The 23,785-nt window shown below is 37.0% G+C and overlaps 1 pseudogene; it reads left to right on the forward strand.

Moving 5' to 3' along the window:
* The first annotated feature begins 109 nt into the window (after positions 1 to 109).
* On the forward strand, positions 110 to 17,107 carry LOC124973971 (inorganic pyrophosphatase-like; annotated as a pseudogene).
* Positions 17,108 to 23,785: the final 6,678 nt, after the last annotated feature.

Here is a 23,785-nt window from a genome sequence, read left to right on the forward strand (position 1 = left end):
AAAAGAAGATGACTTCAATTATCTACATTCAAGAGGAAAAAAAGGTACATATACACAGAGATTGCCTTCATATCTTTCTTTGTCCAGTGGGAGACAGGATTTGGGAATGATGGCACCTTTCCAGAGACAATACAGGTAAAAGTGGGGCAGCTGATTACCTAAATGCCCTGCAGATGGATTCTGGCTTTCAGTCATAGCACCTACATTAATTAAGCAGGAATGAGTCAGAAAGAAAAGCAGTCAGACATAAAATACAGAACCTCCCTCATGATTCCTACAAGTGTAGGCCAAAATTTCCTGTTTCCTTACAGAAAAATTTATCAAAAGATGTACAAAAGAGAACTGAAGGGGGCTGACAGCCAGAATGCAGCATTTGTAAGGCATCAAACACTGCTACCCATTTAGCCTCTAGATAAATCACCTTATCTTAGACACTGAAATTCTCCATTTGAGCACAGATTTTAAATAGGGATATTAAATGCCCACCTGCCTACCACCACCACTGTCATCCAGCCTATGAGGACTTCGGAGTCTCCAAAGTTCTCTCAGGATACAAAATGCAGCGTGTGCCTGTGATTGTTTTTACTCAGATTCATAAAACCTGGCATAATTTCTGCTGACTCATCTCCTAGTACACACTGCTCCCCTTGTTCACCTGCTAGAAAAGTGGAAAATATGTTTGTGAGGGAGCAGGCTAGTAGTGAGAAGACACCAAAGGACACAGCTCATTAAGTGTTTTTTCAATATCAATGTCTTAAAGGAGATGAAATCTGGGGGCTAATGTACATGTGTTTTTCTTTAATAAATTTTTTTGTAGTTGTAGATGGACAAAATGCCTTTATTTTATTTATTTTTATATGGTGCTAAGGATCAAACCCAATGCCTCACACATTAGGCAAGCACTCTGCAACTGAGCTAGAGCCCCAGTCCCATGTCTGTCTTAATGATGAAAGTCTTAATGATAAGCACAGTTTTATGGACTTCAACCTAATCCCCTCCAGTCCACTTCCACTTTAGATCTGGCAAGCAATCCAGGGCAGAAGAGGAGGTCAACTCAGTTTCCTAAACTATGTAACAATCTTAATAGTAGCAAGTTGTAATTAGGCTTCCACAATCCAAAAATCTGATTCAAACTTTGCATTCCATTCCTACTTTCCCTCATCTCTGGACCTACATTATCTTCCTCAGTAAAACTCTATACTCAGCATTTTTCTTCTGGTATACCAATGCCCAATTCCAAAGTTGACTAAGCGAGCCTTTTTCCTATGTGGAATATTTACCTGCTTCTACATGGTGGCACTTAAAAAAGTGGTGCTCTAAAAAGGCAAGCTCTGTAAATTCCAAGAGGTGCATCTAATGCTGTTGGCCTTCATTAATCATGTCATGCTGTACGTTCAGGCCTTTCAGCAGGTAACAGTACAGTGGCATCACCACCTGTGGAAAGTCCTTTGAAGCTTGAAGGAGGGTATGGTTAACCCAAAATAGGAAGAAAAACTGGATTCAAGAATCAGCAGACCTCCTAGATCAGGGGTTGGCAAACTACATTTGGCAGGCCAAAGATGGTCCACTGCCTGTTTTTGAAATTCAAGTTTTACTGGAAAACAGCCATGCTCATTCACCAATATATTGTCCCTGGCTGCTTCTGTGCTACAATGAAAATGAGTATCTGCAACAGAGACTATATGACCTGCAACGTCTAAAACATTTACTATCTAGCCCTTTACCAAAGAAATCTGCCAACTCCCATTCTCCCAGTTTTAACAATAATTTGGTGACAAATTTTCCTAGATCTCTACAACTTCAAGTGGAAACAGTGCTAGGAATTGGATTATTTCAAGAAATAATTTTCTAATTTAGGACTACTATAGTTTAGGTAACTAGTCCATATATATTACCACACTATATAGAGTAAATCAAGAGAATGCCTGCGGGGGCGTCCAGAATTCCATCCAGTGCTTGACAAAGATCCTCTGGAGGATGATTGCAAAGGCTCATCCTAAAAGGAATTGCCGGATGTTTTGCTCCAAAGCATGGTGTTTTTTCTGCTGTGTTTTTCTGATAATATATTACTCACTTCAGTCTGAACGGATTGCTTAAGGGGACAAGGGAATACAACAAAAATTCCAGAAAATATTACCTACAATCTGAAAAACAAAGGGTCTTTACCACTAACAAAATTAAAAATAATTTTGCAACCGTACCATGAGTCCCTGAAAGCCTCTGGAGAAAATAGTTGTAAATCTGCCTTTGTCTCCAACAGGCGGGTTAAATTTTAACGATGGTTTTGTTCATGTGTGGTGGTGAGGTAAAAGAATAAGGTTTCATAACATTCCTTCCTTCCTACAAAGAATACGTCACCCCTATAATAAACGTTGGTACACAATTACAATTGAGACCGCTGCCCTACTGTACCCCTTAACTCAGCAATTCAGATATTAACCAGATGGACCTAGTAGAGATAGTCACATGAGATTACTTGTCTATTGTTTTAACTGCGAGAATAATAAGAATAGTCTTAGGTCACATAGAGTTTAGATATTAAGGAAGTAAATATTGTATTAGTTCACTGACGTAGTTAAATATTAAAACAATTGTGATTAGGTAAGGATAATTTGTAAGGTTACTGTTTTCTCATAATTTTCTGTTCCTTGTTAAAAACAATTTCTGCCTATGCTTTGAAAACTTCTTTAATATTAACCACAAGACTGCCATTATAGCCTGAAGAAAAATGTATATAAACCCAGCCTTCCCCAGAATAAAGTGGGATTGATTGCACCAGAACTAGAGTCTGTGTCTTTCATTCTCCATCCATCGCCGACGCTGTCTCCCCGTGCCCTGTTTACCGGTGTGGAACCCATGGACTCCTGCTAGGGCTGGACCCCGGCAAGAATGCCTTATTTGAGAACTTCTAAATATAAAGGTGAATTTCACAACATCACCTGCACTGATAGATTAGTTTTAAGCTAAAATTCAAAGTTATTCCTCAATATCTGAGACCCATAAATTGCTACATCGAAGATCTTAGCTTTGAACTTGATCTCTTCCCTTTAATTTGTCCAGAGAAACCCTTATTCAGCAAACACTGAGTGGCCACTACTCTGTGCCAGACCTTGCATTAGCCATGGAACAAAATAAAAATTATGCTTGGAACTGGTTACATATTTCAGGAAAGAGATTATCCTAAAAATACCAAGGGACAACGTATCACTTCTTAACAATTCAATTTTACTCTGCCACTACTCTATCAGAAGATTCAGTAAGTAAACCCTGTGTGCTCTTCCTAGAGCAGGTTAGGAAACTTATTTCTCTAAGGCAGAGTCTAAGATAGAAATCAGAAAGTCTGTGAATTTGGACCCAGAAAAGTTACATATCTATTTTCACTAACTTCTGATCAAATCACCATTTCTTTCAGTTATGAACATAAGCCACAAATGTAATAGTAGACTTAGTAGACAAATATACTGCCACAAATAGGAATCATTAATAATTTATTTTTTAGTTGCAGATGGACAAAATACCTTTTATTTTTGTTTATTTTTATGTGGTGCTGAGGATTGAACCCAGTGCCTCACATATGCTAAGTAAGTGCTCTACCACTGAGTTACAACCCCAGCCCAAATTTATTTTATACTTGCTACAAATTCTCTTGAAATGATGTTTAAGCTCAAAATCATCTTAAAATTACTGTAGTTATACTATCTACTGTAAGATTATAAACATTATTTACTGTGTTAATAAAAGCACAAAAAATAAATTTAAAAAGCACACATAGTGCTATATCATATACTTTAAATATTTTGATATGTATTCCTATTGGCTTTTCTTATAATTCTATGTATTGTTTTGCACATAAAAATATTATTCCAAGCCAGGTACAATGGCCCATGCCTGTAATCCCAGCTACTCAGGAGGCAGAGACAGGAGGACCATGAGTTCAAGGCCACCTTAGGCAACAAAGTGAGACCCCATTTCAAAAGATTGCACAAGGTTTTTCACCATACTGCCAAAGGGATCATAACAAAAAAGATTAATACTCCTGTTTTAGAACCAAAAAGCATGCAACATAATCATACCTCTGTTAGTTACATCTAATGTAACTCTGCAAATTGAAAAACAAACAACAGTTTTCATGTTCTTCAGTATAAAGAAAAGACCAAACACCACTATTTTTAGCAACCCTCACTTCAAAACTGGTTTGTAAATACTTGTGAATGTGATATAACAGCCTAGCAGATCCGTGAGTTCCCTTAGCTCATTGGCAGTCATCCTACTTCAAACATAGAAAGCCTCAAACTAACAAAACTTTCAACTTGTGATTACAAAAAGAAAGAAGGAAAAAAATTTTTTTTTAAAAAATAAGCATAATATATACCTATCTACTCATTGGTTTGTAAATAGTAAAATACAGACAATTCAATTATCTAGGAAAACTAAAACAAGAAATTGCAATAAAACTTTCCATAATCACAAAATGAGTCAATGTTGACATCAGATAAAGTAACCTAGGACTTCTGAATCCAAGACTCTATTGGAATAAACTATTCTCCTTAATGAATCACATATCCAAAGAGGAGCTCCCCAAGGAAAATAAAACCCCAACTATTTAAGCAAAGAGAAATTGGGGAAACAGTTCATTATCTATTAATCAAGCTATCATGTTGGGTTTTTAAAATTTTATTATTTAGATGAACAGACTGCTTTTATTTATTTATTTTTATGTGGTGCTGCTAAGGATTGAACCCAGTGCCTCACAGATACTAGGCAAGCACTCTGCCACTGAGCTATATAGTCCCAGTCCTATCATATTGGTTTTCAAAGAGCATGTACAAAGCAGACTAGGTCAAAAAGAATCATTTCATTCAGCCAACACAAAGGACCCCAAAGGAAGTAATGCAGTCCCCAAGCCTAAGTGTCTTCCCTTCTATACTCTGTTACCTTGAAATATATATTGTTCTAGCTTGAGTAGTTACTTTGAGTTATGTAGAATGTAAGTCAAATAAACATATATAATCCTGGAAAAAGGTGTGACTGGCATTTTTTTAGCCAAGCCCATTCCCTACCATTCCCAATTCATTCCCATTTAAGAAACTATCTTAACACTCTTCCTTCTATTACAAAGCGTATGCATGTACAGGGGGGCAGGGATAGCTATTAAATATTAATAGAGTGTGTGATAAGCTAAAATGACTTCAAGTTTCTTAAATAATTTTTAAGCTGCTGGGTGGCAAAATCAGTAGCACCTTCTACAAAGGAGGGTGTAACGACACTCAGTTAATTTCATCGCTAACAGCCCTCTTAAGAGGGAATGAAATAAAACCATCTAATTGCACACTTGAAAAAAAAAAGGGGGTGAATGAGTAAGAAAAAACCTGCAACTGAAACATCATTTGAATTACCTACAGTGTGGCATCATTCCAGTATGTTAGGCTAAGCCTCTAGTACATAAATCACCAAGTTGGATAGCTAAATACATTAAAGCCTCTCCCACGTGGCACTCTTGTTACCATTGCTGATCGACCCACCTTTTGTCTACCTTTCTTTCACATATTATCCATGCTTTTGTGTACCTTTCTTTCCCATAATGTTCATCATCTCTTTACCATTACTGCACCAAATCCCATTATCAATATCTTTTTACTCATCTATGTACTTGCAGAATCATTAAATATTAAGATCAAATAAGATCTGAAGGTCATACCTCCTTACCTCCATTTTATTCTCAACAGAATGTTTTCTGTCTCTATTTTCAGTTCCCTTCCCAAGCCTTGCCTACCCTCAAAACTTCTCCTTCCTCAGTGTCTATTTCTAACAGTTTCTTCTACCACAAACTTCTAAATGTTCACTGCTTCAATAAATGTCACTATCCTTATTTCAACATACCTTCTGGTTTTCTCAACTAAGATCCCAAAATTTCAGCCTTTAGTCATAACTAGTCACTTCAATTACATTCAGGAAACCTCCAGATAAGTCAATCAGATAAAGTCAGTATCCCAAGCACAGATCCCATTTTTCCAATTGCATCTCTGTACTTTCAAACAAGTCCCTAATCATAGAATTATAGAATCATTACTTTTAGGGTCTGAAAGAAAACTTAGAAGTAACCTGATCCACTTTTCTCAAATCTTTTTACTATACTTTACTTCACACATTTTATGATGTAGAAAATATTTTATATCATAATCTCATACACACTTAAGTGAAACACATTTTATGAAATAATACCCTTTCTATGTAAATACACTTAAAATTTCTATCCTACTCCATTTTGAAAAAAATTCAGGTGCCATCCACTAACATGACTCCACACCCCAATACTAGGATGGAACTCATAGTTTGGCAGACATTAATGAAAGTCTAAACTTCCTATTCACTTATGAAGAAACTAACTCAGTGGTGAGGTAAATTTCCTAACCACAAAAAGTTTGTTCATAAAATTAAACTCAGGTCTGCCTGATGAGTCCTAGACCAGTGTGCTTTCCACTAAAGACCTCTGTCTAGCCACGGTCACTCAATCACACACTGTACCACAACCCTGTCACAATCCTACTACAGTACCATCCCCAATTACTGGTCTCACCCTCTTCTCCAAGTCAGTCCCTCAAAGTGACTGCTCCTTGGTCAGAGTGCCCTCGCAGTCACTGCTCCATGTTCCCTTCGGTCAGTCACTATCAGTCAGGATCCACTGATCAGAGTCTCCTTGGGAGTCACTGCCCCGTGGTCACATTCCCTTGCAGTCAGTGCCTCATACTTCCTTTCTTGGTTACGGTCCTGTCGCAGCCTCTCCCTGGTGCTCCTGGAGGTCAGAGTCCTTCGCATTCACTGCTCCTGAGTAGCAGATGCCTCATAAGGAGCTACAACTGAATCACAATCTCTTAGCTGTCACTATCCCTCGGTCACAGTGGCCTCGCAGCCCCTGCTTCACACTCCTCACTCTCACTGACCCACTCCTCAGTGTCCTCACAGTCCGACCCACAGTTTATCCTCTCAAACAGAGCTGCAAACATATGCACACAGTGGGTTCTCACCAGCAGCTCACGCTCCCCCAGCGCCTATCCCGTCGGGTTTCTTCCTGGCTCCGAGTCACCGACCAGGGAATTCGAGTAGGTTGCGGGAAGACGCCAGCGGAAGGCAGCAGACAGAACAACAGGCCGGAAGTCCCGCCCACTGCCCTTCCTCTTGTCAATCCGATCACGACTTCCCCCTGAAACCCTGACCACTGACACACAGTAGTTCCGCTTTCATAGGGGGTGAAGTGACCCTGCATAAATACCTAAGGCAGGAGATAAGAATGGCCAAGTAAGAGTCAGTTTCCATCCGGAACCCGGGTATGTGTGAACATGCCTCCTCCTTGGGGGACATGGATGTGCACTGCAACCCTTTCTGCAGTCGGTCAGGAAGCGCTACTCCGCGGCCCCTTGCTGGCCCACCCTGACCCTTGGTGGTCCTTCCTACTGGTAGACCCAGCTTCTAGCACGGCGCGGGATGCTGGCACCCCGGCGTTCACATACAGATGGCCAGACGCTCGAGTCTACGACTTTTACCACCTTGGCGATGGAAGGAGAACTTGTTCGCTAACAAGTCCTCATTTCCTTTCTTCCTGTTATTTTTGTCCCAGGTTGATTCACCAAAAAATGGAACCAACTGAAAAATTCACCCTTAGGAACCAAATGAAAGCTCATCTTGCTGCAGTGGAATGAATGCAAGGAGGGCACTGGTAGGAAAAAGCACGCAGCAGGGGGTGTGGTGAAGAGAAACATTTTCCTTTTACAAAAATGAACTTTTGCAGAGTAGCGGTGAGGGAGGTTCCTTTTGATTCTGTGGATACAAGGCAAGTGGATACACCATGTGATGGGAAAAAGATGTAAAGGAACTTTTTAAGGTATTTACTGTTTTTTTTTTTTTTCTTTATTCTACATGCTTGACTTTAAAGTGACTGAGAAGAGTGTGAATAAACTCGAGCCTTCAAGGAGAAAAAGGATTTAAAACTGACCCTCTTCCATTTGAATTTCAAGTAGGTATTTAAACATGGCTGATAGACTAAAGCGCCCCAAATAAGGACAGCTAGCAGGAGAAGACTCCAAGGCCTGTAAGGGAAACATCACTACGAAGATTGTTTAGCTGGGCACAGTGGTACACTACTGTAATCCTAGCGACTCCGGAGGGCTTTTGACAGGATGATCACAAATTCAAGGCCCTCCCAGCAATTTAGCAAGATCCTGACTCAAAACAAAAAAATAAAAATGACTGGGGATGTAGCTCAGTGGTGAAGCACCCCAGGGTTCAACCCCCAAAAACAAATACCTGAAGTTTTTAATAGTAACCAATTCAGGGATCTCAGAAAGCCTTAAAGGAGTTTGACATTTCTCAGATTAGCACTGGACAAACCCTGGAGAAATAGGCGTGTATTTAAGCTAATTAGGTGTGTAAATCAGAATGTCAGTAGATGAACAAAAACACTGGGTGAGAGAGAGAAACACGACAATTCAAAATATAGGGAAAGCTTGGTGCACAAATAAATTAATCTATATTTTTATTGTAGTGAAAAATTAGAAATGAGTTGCTCACTACAGAAATGGTAAAAAACAACAGTAGTATAACCTAGTGGAATAAATGTAGCTATTAAATTATGCTCCTGAAAATCATAATGAAGATAAAATGACATAAAAACTACTTGTTACATTATGAGAAGTTAAAAAAAGAGTATAACATTTTATAAGTGGTTTTTTAAAACCCTGCAAATTAAAAAAAAAAAAAACACTGATAGAAAATATACCAAAATATTTACAATTGGTTATCTTTGAATAACAAAAATGGGTTTTTTCACCACTTTCCAAATACAATAAGAACAGTCTAACACAATCAAAATATTAAAAATATAAGCCTAAAACCCAACAGATCCAGCTTTTATCTTTATTTTGTCCAGATATTTAACAGAATAAAAAAATGTCAGATTTCTTCTTGGTCATAACTTTTCCCAACTTTTTCACAGATTCAATAGTACAAACACCCAAATGCTGCAGCAACACAGAATAAACTGTCCTAAGAAAACAAATAAGAAAACACAGAAATTCAGAGTGTTAGGGCTAATAATGAAATAAGGGCAGCACAAGCAATTGAAATTAACACATCTCAGATCTCTGTCAATTTTCAGTCTTGAATTTCCCCTTCAATTTAAAAAAAGGGCCAGGCACAGTGGCACATACTTGTAACCCCAGTGACTCAGGAGGCTGAGGCAGGAGGATCACAAATTCAAAGCCAGCCTCAGCAAAAGTGAGATGCTAAGCATTTCAATAAGACACTGTCTCTAAATAAAATACAAAAAAAGTGCTGGGGATGTAGCTCACTGTTTAAGCACCCCAGGTTAAATCCCTGGTACCAAAAAAAATGTTTTTCAGTTTTCTAAATTATAGCTATAAAGTTTCTTGCCTCTGTGTACGTACAAAATTGCTTACTAAAAGGGCAGCATAGGTAAAGAATTAGATTTTCTGAATGAATTAAATATGAACTAATAAACTGTAGGAAATGAATAATTATTAACCAAACTAAAGTAACATATGAAATGCTTTTAAGTTCTTGGAGCATATGTGTTACCTAACCGAAGAAACTATAGTATACTATCACTGATAATAAGAACAACAGAACTCTTTTTTTTTTTTTTGAAAACACGTAAGGGAGTTTATTAAGCAAACAGAGTGTCTCCCTGCAGGGTAAAAGAGAAAATGAGAGAAAAAGGAAAGAGAAAGGGCATGTGCTAGAGAGAGTAGAAAAGCGAGGAGGAGAGAGAAAGGGAGTAGGAAAGGAAAAGTAAGAGAAAACATATCAGCACTTTATCATAAATTCTAGATAAGGAAATAGTCTCTGGGTGTTTTTTCATAACCGATAAAAATTCACTTGTCCATCTTTTAGCTCTAAATCTCAAAATGCTTTCAAAGTCTAGTTCAACTTGTTAAAACATTTTTTAGGTACTTGTTACAGGAGTTCCTCCTGCCTTAGCAATGCCTGATGTGCCAAATTCACCTCCAGCCTGGTAGTGATGGGAGAAAAGTAATCTAAACTCAAGTACCTGGTTAGTAAACAAAATCAAAATTCATTTGGATATTTTCAAGCTGTGTTCTACAACAGTACTATCTGTGGTGAAGGACCTGTTTTTGGTTTTGTTTTAATTTCCTTTCCCTCATGGACTGGCATTTTTCTAAAAACCTGGCAGTCAACAAAACCATATGAGGAAGTTCTTTTAAAAATTAAGATTCACAATCTAACCAAAGAGGTAAAAGATCTCTACAATGTAAACTACAAAACATTGAAGAAAGAAATTAAGGAAAACCTTAGAAGATGGAAAGATCTCCCATGTTCTTGGACAGGCAGAATTAATATTGTCAAAATGGCCATACTACCAAAAGTGCTATACAGATTCAATGCAATTCCAATTAAAATACCAATGATGTACCTTACAGAAATAGAGCAAGCAATCATGAAATTCATCTGGAAGAATAAGAAAACCAGAATTCCTAAAGCAATCCTTAGCAGGAAGAATGAAACAGGGGTATCGTAATACCAGAACTTCAACTATACTACAAAGTAATAGTAACAAAAACAGCATGGTATTGGCACCAAAATAGACAGGTAGATCAATGGAACAGAATAGAGGACACGGACACACACCCAAATACAATTTTCTAATACTAGACAAAGATGCCAAAAATATGCAATGGAGAAAAGAGAGCCTCTTCAACAAATGGTGCTGGGAAAACTGGAAATCCATATGCAACAAAATTAAACTAAACCAATATCTCTCACCCTGCACAAAAATCAACTCACAATAGATCAAGGACCTTGAAATCAGACCAGAGACCCTGCATCATATAGACGAAAAAGTAGGTCCAAATCTTCACCTTGTTGGCTTAGGATCAGACTTCCTTAACAGGACTCCCATAGCACAAGAAATAAAAGCAAGAATCAATAACTGGGATAGATTCAAACTAAATAGGTTTCTCTCAGCAAAGGAAACTATCAGCAATGCGAAGAGAGAGCCTACAGAGTGGGAGAATATCTTTGCCAGTCATACTTCAGATAGAACACTAATTTCCAGAATATATAAATAACTCAAAAAACTCTACACGATGAATACAAATAACCCAATCAACAAATGGGCTAAGGATATGAACAGACACTTCACAGAAGAAGATCTACAAGCAATCAACAAACATATGAAAAAATGTTCACCAAATTTAGTAATAGGAGAAATGCAAATCAAAACTACACTAAGATTCCATCTTACCCCAATTAGAATGGTGATTACCAAATACAAGCAACAAGGTGTTGGGGAGGATGCGGGGAAAAAGGTACACTCATACATTGCTGGTGGGGCTGCAAATTAGTGCAGCCACTCTGGAAAGCAGTGTGGAGATTCCTTAGAAAACTTGGAATGGACCTACCATTAGACCCAGCTATCCCACTCCTTGGCCTATACCTAAAGGACTTAAAATCAGCATACTACAGAGATACAGCCACATCAATGTTCATAGCTGCTCAATTCACAATAGCCAGACTGTGGAACCAACCTAGATGCCCTTCAATTGATGAATAAAGAAACTGTGGTATATATACACAATGGATTATTACTCAGCTATAAAGAATAATAAAATTATGGCATTTGCAGGCAAATGGATGAAATTGGAGAGTATCATGTTAAGTGAGATAAGCCAATCTCAAAAATCCAAAAGGCGAATGATCTCACTGATAAGCGGATGATGACACATAATGGGGGGTGGGAGGGAAGCAAGAATGGAGGAAGGAGGGACTCTATAGAGGAAAAAAGAGAGGTGGGAGGGGTGGGGGGGAAGGAAAAAATAACAGAATGAATCAAACATCATTATTCTATGTAAATGTATGAATATGCAAATTGTTTGCTATTACTGCATGTACAAACAGAAACAACCTGTCTCCCATTTGTTTACAATAAAAATAAATTTAAAAAAATTCAGATTCACTGATCCAAACTCTGGCTTATTTGATCAGATTCTACCTGAAGTAAGGCCCTGACATCTGTATTTTAAACTAGTTCCCAAATTATTCTTAGGCATTCACAGCCAGTCTTTGGGAAAATCTAATTCTTAATAGTCTAAATATAGTCTCAGCAAAATCCAATGACTTACCTAAAGTTATACAATGGAAAAGTGACAGTTGGAAATAGAACTCCTTATTCCTAATTTATTCAGTACAGTTTCTGTTCTACTCTAACTCTGACTGTCCTAATTCACAACCTGGAAGTATCAGAGGGTTGGATCATGTGTGGAAGCAAGTGAAAAATAATAGTATATAATTAAACTATATAAAACATTTGTGCCAATAATTAACCAATGTTTAAAGAAACCTCTTTTTTAAAATTCTTCCTCATTTTTACTGTTTTAAAAATGGTTTTAGAATAAACCAATTTTGTAACTCAAAGAAAAATCATCATTGCTTGTAGAATCCCCACCATTCGAATTTCTTTTAGCTTAGCAAAGTGTGACTTGTTCAAATAAACAAATATGTAATTAAAATCTTTAGTTATCAATTTATTACTTTAATAAGGATTGTCAGAATTGGGTTTTAGAACACAGGGATGCATAAGACAAGTAGCTAAAAATAATAAAATAATGTTTACCTCTCTCTCTTTTATTTCCCCCACATTGAGGACTGAATCCAGGGCATCACACATACTACACAAGCACTCCATTGAGCTGTACACATACAAGTCTCCTTGCCTGTAAGCAGCTTACTAGGTTTCCACTTTACTAACACAAACTTAACAGTAAAATCATCTCATTTAAAAGATGTTTAAGACAAATGTCTAAAATTAAAGTGTTCTCTGATTCTAATGAATGTAATTAATTTGATTTGGAATGCCCACCTGATCCTGGAAAGGAAAAGAGGTTTCCAAATAGACTTGTTCATGAAAACATTGTAAGTGTAGTTGTCAGAGTCAGCATCCCAGAAATATCAAGCAGCCAAGTTAAAAAATCAAAGAACAAAAAATTACCAACACTATAACAAGGATCTGAACTAGTCCTATCTGCATAAGCAGAAGCTTTCCTTCATATTGTGGTGAGGACTAAACCCAGGGCCTCACACATGCTAGACAAGAATTCTACCACTAAGCTTACATCCCCAGTCCTTCATATATTCTTCTGAATCAGTGCGGCCAAGCCTTTTCACAGGTTAGCACACAGAAAATCATATTTGTACAGCACTGTATGCTGGATAACCTGAAGAGACAGGATTCATAGGCGAGGTTGCTTGCAGTTTACAAGTGACCAGGCCAGGGGCTTTAGCAGGCTCAGACCCAACTGACTGCCTGACAATCGCAGGGGTTGATATCTTGAAGTCTTTGGTACTCTGGGTGGGACTCTTCTACAGATTACTTCAGCTAAAATACTTGCATGTGATCTTGAATGGGCTTAATTCCTGCACAATATGGGAGAAGGAGGTCTGTGAAGGGCCGGACACATTATTTAGTCCAGCCTGATCATTTTATAAAGTTCCATAAGAGAAAGGGGCAAACTGAAATAGCATTCAGTCTTCCAACTAAATCCAGTAGTATCTCTACAGAATGCTATGCTTCCTCTAAATTCTCAAATTGGCCCATTCTTAGATAAGAAAAAATGTTAGTCAAAATAAAAATCAATGGTGCACGACTGTAATCCCAGTGGCTTGCAAGGCTGAGGCAGGAGAATCACAAATTCAAAGGTAGTCTCAGCAAAAGCGAGGTACTATGCAACTCAATGAGGCCCTGTCCCTAAGTACAAAATAGAGCCGGGGATGTGGCTCAGTGGTTGAATGCCCCTGAGTTCAATCCTTGATACCCCCAAAAAAATTAAAAAATTAAAAAATCAATTAAAAAATGGAAACAAATGTACATCAGGATTGGATTGGTAAATGAAATTATTATATTCCCTGGCAATGAAATTCTATGTAGAGCTGGGGTTGTAGTTCAGTGGTACAGCACTTGCCTGGCATGTGTTACACCCTGGGTTCAATCCTTAGCACCATATATAAATAAATAAATTAAATAAAGGTCCATCAACAATTAAAAATACATATATTAAAAAAAGATTTAAAAAATTCTATGTAGTCATTAAAGACATATTCTGCAAAAAGAATACACTCAAAATCATGAAAAGGTATTCACAATATGATGTTATATAAAAAGGTAATTACAAATGTTTTAACATTTTATAAAATGTATGAATATGATTCATCATCATTAACATTTACTGAGTTCTTACTTTGTGCCAGTCGGTACAGTCACTAGTCCTAGTGCTTTCCATGTATTAACTCAGTCCTACAAGGTGGGTACTATTATACCCATTTAATAAATATGTAGAAAGTGAGGATCAGAGAAATTAAGTAGTGTCCAAGGCCATTCAACTAGTTCTGAACTCAAGTTTACAGAGGAAGATATAGATATATTCCATAATATTCAGTTTACTTTTGAAAGCATTTTTCTTTTTTGAAGTTTCACCAGCTGCTCCATCTAGTATGTCACATACCTTTTTTCTCTTTTTATTTTTTTCCATATTTTTATTGGTGTATTATAGAAATACATGATGGTGGGATTTGTTTGTTTTTAAGAAAAAGGGTCTTGTTATATAGCCCAAGCTGCCCCAAACTCCTAGGCTCAAGTACTCCTGCCTTATCCTCCCAAGTAGCTGGGAACATGCCACCAAGTGAGGCTTTACTTTTCCCCCTCCCACACTGTGTACTAGCAATTCAATCTAGTGACATTCTAGCACTTGAGTTATATCCCCAGCCACTTTATTTATTTATTTTGTGTGTATGTGTCCTACCCAGTCAAGGGAAGGAATCAGAAGATTGGGCTCTATTAGTAACACTGACACCAGCCAGATGTATATTTTTGGGCAAACTATGCTGAAGTGGCATCCATAAAATAAGGACACTAGAAAATAATTATAGTACCTTCCAGATTTAATATTCTATGATGAAAATTCTCAGTGATAATATCTACAAGATATTTTTAATTCATTTAATTCAATGCCTTCCACACAATATGTAATAATGTACTTTCTTATAAAATCCTGCATTAGGCACTATTTTTAAAGGAAGACAGAAGATTAACACTTAGGCATAGGAAAATACAGGTAACAGATTTTGGAATCAATAATATGGAAATGAGATCATGAGAATAAATGAGCTCCTGTAAAAGCACCAAGAAGAACAGAAGGCCAAGAACTGAACCTTGGAGAAAGCTCACAACTGGGATATAAGGGAGAAAGGAGCCAGTGAAGAAAGGAAGATAAGAAGATAAGCAGTCAGAAAAACAAGTTAGAAATGCACTGGGTTCGATCCCCAACACCAAAAAAAAAAAAAAAAAAAAAAAAAAAGAAAGAAGAAAAACAAGTTAGAAAACTGACATCAGGGCAAAAAAAAAAAAAAGAAATGACTTTTAAGAAACAGAAGCCAAGGCCAAGAACAAGAGCTATGAAAGGCTAACATATTAGCTAATAAGGAGGTCTCAATTGTTAAATAATTTATGAAATTAAAAATATCAAAAGCTAGGCAATGAGGAATATGGTAGTAAACATATGTCCATAATCCTATGTTGTCTATGGAAGCAAGTACACATAAACTATAAAAGATTTACTAGCCTATAGATACTTCAAAGAAGGAATTACCCCTTGTAACTCACCTAGACTGTACCTTAGTTCCAAGACCTCTTCAGTTCACAGCTGCATTTTGTTACACTGTCCTTTCTCCTCATTTTTGTAAGGACTCAATTTTACTGAATTTTCAAGAGGAAGAATACCTCATAAGAAACAGATGAAAAAAAACAAGAAGGAAAAAACCAACTATTCACAGTACTCCTTCACCTCTTTGTTCTCCGATCACTACTTGTACCACCATTTTATATCAGTCAAACCCCATTTCTAAAAAGAAAAAATAAAAAAGTTATCTATAAGCAAATCTGTGGTAAAATTACTTATTGAAGGCAAGTTTGTCCTGAATGAACCTAAACATTCAGTGCACAAGTACTTAATGAATATAACGTTAAGCTTGTGAATCAGGACTGAAGACAGATCCTAACTGCAAAATTAACCAAGACCATAACCTTAGAAAACTTATTTAACTTTTCAGTTTAAGTTCCTCTCATCTGTTAAGTGGGAATAACATTACCTACTTCCAGGGTAGCTGTAAAGTTAGATGAGATAAGGTATAAAAATACATAAAGCAGGCTGTGTGGTATGGTGGTGACTTGTCTCTGGCCCCCTAAGTGGCTTCAGCAGCAAGGAGCGCTCCACACCCTTCATCCTTGCGTACAGAGTCTTCCTCAAAAATGAAAAAGGATAATATATATCTCCATTTCATGATATTCCAATGTATGCAGATAAGAATGTCCTTCACCTGGTAGTTGAAGTTCCACTCCAATGCAAAAATGGTCATTGCTACAAAGGATGCTTTAAGCCCAATTAAGCAAGATGTGAAAAAAGGGAAATTCCCTTATGTTGCGAATTTGTTCCATTACAAGGGGTGTATCTGGAACTATGGTGCCATCCCTCAGACTTGGGAAGACCCAGGACACAGTGATAACATACTGGCTGTTGTGGTGACAATAACCCAATTGATGTTTGTGAAACTGGAAGCAAGGTATGTACAAGAGCTGAAATAATCAGGGTAAATATTCTGGGCCTACTGGTTATGATTGACAAAGGAGAAACTGATTGGAAAGTCATTGCCATTAATGTGGATGGTCCTGATGCAGCAAATTATAATGATACTAATGATGTCAAATGGTTGAAACCTAGCTACCCAGTAGCTACTGTGGACTGGTTTAGAAGGTATAAGGTTCCTGATGGAAAACAAATTTAATGAATTTGCTTTCAATGCTGAATTTAAAGATAAGGACTTTGTAATTGATTATTAAAAGCGCTTGTGACTACTGGAAAGCACTAGTGACTAAGAAAATGATGGAAAAGGAATCAGTTGTGTGAATACAAGAGTGTCTGAGAGCCCCTTCAAGTGTGATCCTGATGCTGCCAAAGCCATTATGGATGCTTTGCCACCACCATGTGAATCTGCCTGTACAATACCAATAGATGTGGATAAGTGATTCCATCATCAGAAAAACGGATAGGACTTTCTCTGGAATACAAGCTGCTTCATCCTATTCATCTGGAAGTATTAGATGCAAAAGTAGTAGCTTTTTAAAGCTTTAAAGTTACAGAATTCATCTAACTAAAACAAATTCTTCTATGACCAATCCAGAATGTTATCTGTCCAAAAGCATTTTTCATATTTCAACTAAGATAACTTCAGTAAATGTCAACAGAGTTCTGGTTTGGAAGTCGTTTGTGGATAGATATGCAGGAGGAACGCATTGGATATATATGTTTACCATGTTTAGGAAATAAAATTATTTTGCCAAAACATATACATAAAACATCTAGAATAGCGTTAGCACATAATGGTCTCTCAGTAAACCTTAGCTTCCTTCTTTTTCCCCTATTCTAAGTCAGGTACTAAGTGAGGTCTTCAAGTTACATAGATAAATGAGACACTCTTTCTTGCCTTAGAGAATTTATAATAGTAAAGAACTTGAAGGCAGACAGAAAACTAACATGAAAATGCCATTAACTTCAGAAGTGGAACATATAAGGTACATAAGGAGCACGGCATTGGAGCCCCTCCCTTCACCTGGGCAGTGGGAAGAGATAACCAGAAAAGACTTCATGGGCAGTGTGATAATAAAAGAGCTGAGTCCTTAAGGACGAGTGAGAATTGGCCAAGTCAACAACCTTTTTCCATTTTACGGAGAGGGAATAGCATATGCAAAGGCATAAGAGCCCAGGAGCTTCAGGAATCTGTAAGCTGTTCAGTAAGGAAGGAAAGAAAAACAGTAAGAAGATTTGGGGTATACTGGAATGACCCAGCAGTACCCTCAACTGCCTGCCCCATCAACTGTACTACTAAAGGAATAAAACCCTGAAAATTCTCACTAATACCAAATCTGGAGAGAAGAAAACTGAAGGGCATCTTTATCTTCCCTACTCTTCTGAGCAGGGGATAGAAGAATTAAAAAAAAAAAAGGAAAGGAAAGGAAGGAAGGGAGAAAAATGAGCAACAAAACAGGTCAATTATCTTTGACAAAAGTAAAGTCTCCAGGATTATATAGTAAGTTGGGCAAACAACCTGAAGAATACAAGTAACCTCCATGTGAAGCATGACCCCTACTTTAGAATATTTAACAAAATATTAAAAGATAGAGTCCAAGATTTTGTTTATTTTATTTTTTTCATACTAGGAATTGAACCCAGAGGTACTCTCTACCTCTAAGCTACATTTCCAGCCCTTTGAATTTTTTGAGATATGATCTTCCTAAGTTGGCCAGCCTGGTCTTGAACTTCTGATCCTCCTGCTTCAGCCTCCTGAGTCATTGGGATTACAGGTATGTGCCACCACTTCTGGTAGCCCAAGTTCTTTAAAAATATTGCACACACTCATAGGCTGAGGCTGCAGCTCACTAATAGAGCACTTGCTAACATGTGTAAGACACTGGATTTGATCCTCAGCACCACATAAAAACAAATAAAGGCATTGTGTCCATTTACAACTAAAATAATATATATTTTTTTAAAATGTTGCACACTCAGATGAGCAACATTTCTTTCTCTAATGAATTCCTAATGTTATAGAAACATGACTAGAATATTAAATACCTAGCCCTTAAATCACAGTTCTAAGAGAAAAATAAAGTATTCTCATATGCTGAAAAAAGAACTTGAAAAAAATCACCATACCATATCTGAGCAATTATGATATACAGACAGAACAAAAGAGAAGTTGAATAGCAATATGTAAAGACAATGGCAAAAACAAAACAATAACAACTGTGAAAGACACTGTGTAAGAGATAAAAATTCAACCTAGGAAATAATAAGATGATGAAGAGAAATTCTTCATAATTGATTTATAATAGAGAACAATGTAAGCTTATATATTCAATAAAATAAGAATTTAATCACATTATAAAACTATGAAAAAAGATGAAGGCGAAGATAACATCCTAGGAAAGAAACAATTCTAATACAACCAGTACTCAAATAATGTCTTTGTAGAAATAATCAAAATGGCAAGACAGCCAGACACAGTGGGGCATGCCTATAATCCCAGTGATTTGGGAGGCTGAGGCAGGAGGATTTTAAACTCAAGGCCAGCATCAGTAACTTAGCAAGGCCCTTAGCAATTTAGCAAGTCTGTCTCAAAATAAAATATACTTGGCCTGGTAGTACATTCCTGTGATCCCAGCAGCTCTGGAGTCTGAGGCAGAAGGATCGAATGTTCAAATCCAGCCACAGCAACATAGTGAGACCCTCAGCAACTTAGTGAGGCCCTGTCTCAAAATAAAAAATATAAAGGGCTGGGGATGTGATTCAGTGGTTTTCACTCCTGGGTTCAAGTCCTGGTACCAAAAAATTTTTAAATAATTAAAAATAAAAAGGGCTCGGGATGTGGCTCAGTGATTAAGCACCCCTGGATTCAATCCCTGGTACCAAAAACAACAACGAATCAAAATGACAAGAAAGAGGACACAAATGAAAACTGAATTACTGCCTTCATACAATCATAAGTAAAAATGACAGTGAAAAAGGAAAAAAATTATGCCGAATTTGACTCTTTTGGACACATCATACAATTAGAATCACATAGTATTTGTCCTTCTGTGACAGGCTCATTTCAATTGGCATAATGTTGCCAAGGACTATATTGTTCCATGTGTCAGAGTCTGTTTCTTTTTAAGGAATACTACAATAGAGTATCATTCCTTTATAAGTTTCCATATCATTTTCATTTGTGCAAGTTTTCATTTGTGCAAGGCCCCACCTCCCAATATTATTACAATTAAATTTCAACATGAATTTTGGTGGAACACACAGATCATACCATATGTATATATCATTTTATTTATCCCTCTTTCCATCCATGGACACTTGGGGTGCTTCCACCTTTTGGTTATTGTTAATAATACCACTATGAACATAAGTGTACAAACATCTCTTCAAGATCCTGCTTTCAATTCTTTGGAATTTAGTCCCAGAAATGGAATTTCTGGATCCTATAATGACTCTATTTCTAGTTTCTTGAGGAAAGGTCATATTGTTTTCCACAGAAAATTTTGGCATGCATTTCTAATGTCTCTTTTTCATTTTATTTTTCTAGTCAATCATTTTTATTTTGTATAAAGATATCAGTATATAAGTAACCAGAAATTTTGAAAAAAAAATCTGATCTTTTACTATAAAAGTTTGAGAAGTACTTCATTAGATCATTTCCAATAATGTACAGACACACTCAAAAACAATGGCAACAACAAAATCTTTCTTAGCTCTCACTTCCCTCACTAGCTCCATACTTTTCTCAGGTCTATTACTGTCTAAAGCACTCTGCCTACTTTCTCATAACCTCACCCGAGTCAGGCTTTCATGTCCCATTTCCACATGAACCTGCTCAAGTGTGGGTCATGGATGTCTCTGCACTGCTATAAACCAGTGGTCAGTTTTCATTCTCTGTCTTTCTTGATTTATCAGCAGTATGTGACACAGTTAAATCACTCTTCCTATTTGATATACTTCCTTTCCTCTTGGTTTCTAGGATCATTCTTAATCCTGGAACATGCTTGGTTTTCTTCCTTCCTAAATAATGAATCCCTCCCAAGTATCTTCTCCTACTTTTAATTTGTCTTTGTGATCTCTTAATATTGGAACATCTCCAGACTCATACCCTTTACTCTTTTCTACAATCACTCCCAGTCCAGATTTCTCTCCTAAATTCATATTTGTACATATAGCAGCTTACTCATCTTTAACTGATTGTCTAAGAAGCATTTCAAAAGAACACTGGAAATCAAAATCCTGCCCCTCCCCAGCAAAACCTGTTTCTCCTGAATTGATCTAAATTGTTCACTGTAGGTGAAAAACCTACAGTCATCCTGCCTCTTCTTCCTCATTGAATTGTCCACATTAGCAAAATGCTTGGGTTTCTTCTAAACTACATCAACAACTGACCTTTCCTCATCTTTACTGCTCCCACTCTGACTTGAGACACCAGTGTCTCTCACCTCTGTCCCTGCAATAGATACCCTCTGTTTCCACTCCACTGCTCTACAGTTTAGCCTCAACATGGTTGCCAGAATGATCCTTTTCAAGATGAGTTTTTAAATTAAGTCAAATCCAATGAGGACTCTCCTCAAATTTTTCAATTATTTCAATTTATGTAAACACTAAGTACTTACAGTGCCTTCAAGGCTCTACATAATATTTCCCCAGCTAGTTCCTGCAAGTCTCTCTCTTTCTTCAATCTACTTCAATTGTGAGGTGCTGTATGCTCTGCCCTGAACATTCCAGGCTTCTCTAGACTTAGCAGTTCAACTGTTCCCTTTGTCTGAAACTCGATGGCCCCAGATATCCTCAGAGCGAATTCCCTTACCTTCGTTAAGAGAGTTCATTTTGCAACTTCATGCAAGGTCTATCTTGACCACTATATTTTAAATTGCAATCCTTCCATCTTCTTCCTGTTCCATTTTTACTGTCTAAGGCACTGACAGTAACTTAGACATTAGTTTCATGGCACTATTATGTATTAATTATTCACAATATTTCTAATTTGTCCCTAAGATGTAAACTCTGGGAAACAAGGGATATCATCTGTTTTATTTCCTCATATGTCTTTAGCATCGAGAACAGTGCCTGATATAGTATGCCCTTGAAAAATCTTTGTTGAATGAAATAATCCTATTCTTAATTTTATCAGCTGGGGGAAAACATGCTTTGTGCCTTCCATTAGAACAAATTACCTAATAGCATAAGGCTGTTAGAAGTGAACAAAAACAAAGTCTCAGAATAGAAAGTACTATGTACAAGTGCATTTTGTGGAAATCTCCCAGAAACAATTAAAATAATCCTCATGTTCTCATTCTTATATATATATGTGAATCAGGTGAACAACTTGGAGAACACTAATTTAATGGTCTAAGTAAATAAGATCAGCATTCTCACTTCAAAAAGATCTTTGTCTCTCCTCAAACTCAGATAGTCAGTATCTCTCACAAATGCAACCCTTTCCTTCACAAAGTCACTTACTGATACAAGTCAGAGGAAATGAGAGGGAAAAAGAATAGAAAGTTTTAAAAACAATTTATACCCCCTAAATAAAAATACCATGCCAATTAAAAATCAAAGGTTAAGATTCAGTGCTAGTGAAATTGAAAAATTTCACTAAAACTTTGATCCTAAGATAATAAAATGAGAATTAGTGTTACATAATTTCAATAAGTACTTCAGCTACTAAATTGCTGAAGTTCTTTCCATTCAAGAGAACAAATCTAAATTTTCAAATATATCCTAACTACAACTTTATGGTAGTTCTTCAACAAAGGGACAGAGTTTTTCTTACCAAATAAGGACACACTTATGATCCAGGACCAAACATAAGATCCCATTGTTTGTTCACGTTGTGAAGACTGATCATATATTCTTCCATTTGGTTTATCAAGAAGGCATTCTCCATGGCCAGTACTGTACCAATGACAGAAAACAGCAACTTGTAAATACAGGGGGATACGTTTCAATACAACATTCTTTATCACATTTGCTGCTGTTCTCATACTTTCAAGAAAAGTTTTTTTTTTCATAAGTTAAAAATGAACACACGTCAACATGCATAATGAAAGCCTCAGAGTTTACAAAGGATTTTTAGTGTGCTTGTTTGCACTGGATTCCCAAATGGAACTTAAAGATGCAATACAAAACTTAAAAAAAAAGGCTGGGAATGTAGATCAGGGGAGAGAACCTGCCTAAATGTACAAGGTCCTGGATTCAATCCCTTACACCACACAAAAAAATTTTGATGACAAGTAATAAGCATAAATTAATCACAATATGATTTATATGACAATTTTGGATCTACTTTGCTATCACAGTAATATCTCAAATATAATTCCCAAACTGTCAAAATGTGGTAAAAATGGGTTTTCAAATAATTTGTTAGTATTGTTTTAGTTCTAGACAACAACAAAAGAGGAATTTCAAAATGTCTCATTCTATCTCAAGTTTCATGTTTCTCAAGGAGAGAGAGCACAGCACAGTCAAGGTCACTGAATTTGGGAGCTTACATTTTAGTGCCACATCGTCTTAGAATACTTAATCTCCCTAAGCCTGGGTCTGCTTATCTCTGAATTGAGAGTGGTAACATCTTGTCACTTACTATTAGAGTACAGTCACGTGCCTCCTAACAATGATGGGCCTCCTGTGAGACACCGGTGCCATTAAGATTAGAATAGAGCTGAAAACTTCCTGTCACCCAGTGACACTCTAGCCATCACCAAGTTGTAGTGCAACACATTACTCACATGTCTGTGGTGATGCTGGTGTGAACAAACCTACCACACTGACAGCAGAATAAAGTGCAGCTCATTCGATTAGGTTCAATCCATTGTACTTGATAATAAATGGCTATTACTGGCTCATGTATTTATTATACTACACTCTTCAATCTTTAGAGTATATTCCTACCTATAAAAATTTACTGTAAAACTCTTCTTCTATGCCAGAAACAGCCTGACATAGCTTCTGTTTACTGTTTTCTTGATTACATCACGGCTACATCTAGTGAATGACCTGTATCATACAGGTGTGGGAAAGTATGCTCTATGATGTTCACATGATGTGAACTGCTTAGTGAGGCACTTCTCATACTGTATCCCCATCACCAAGGAATACATGACTATATGTGA

The sequence above is a fragment of the Sciurus carolinensis genome, unplaced genomic scaffold, assembly GCF_902686445.1.
Source record: "Sciurus carolinensis unplaced genomic scaffold, mSciCar1.2, whole genome shotgun sequence".
NCBI classification, from domain to species: Eukaryota; Metazoa; Chordata; class Mammalia; order Rodentia; family Sciuridae; genus Sciurus; species Sciurus carolinensis.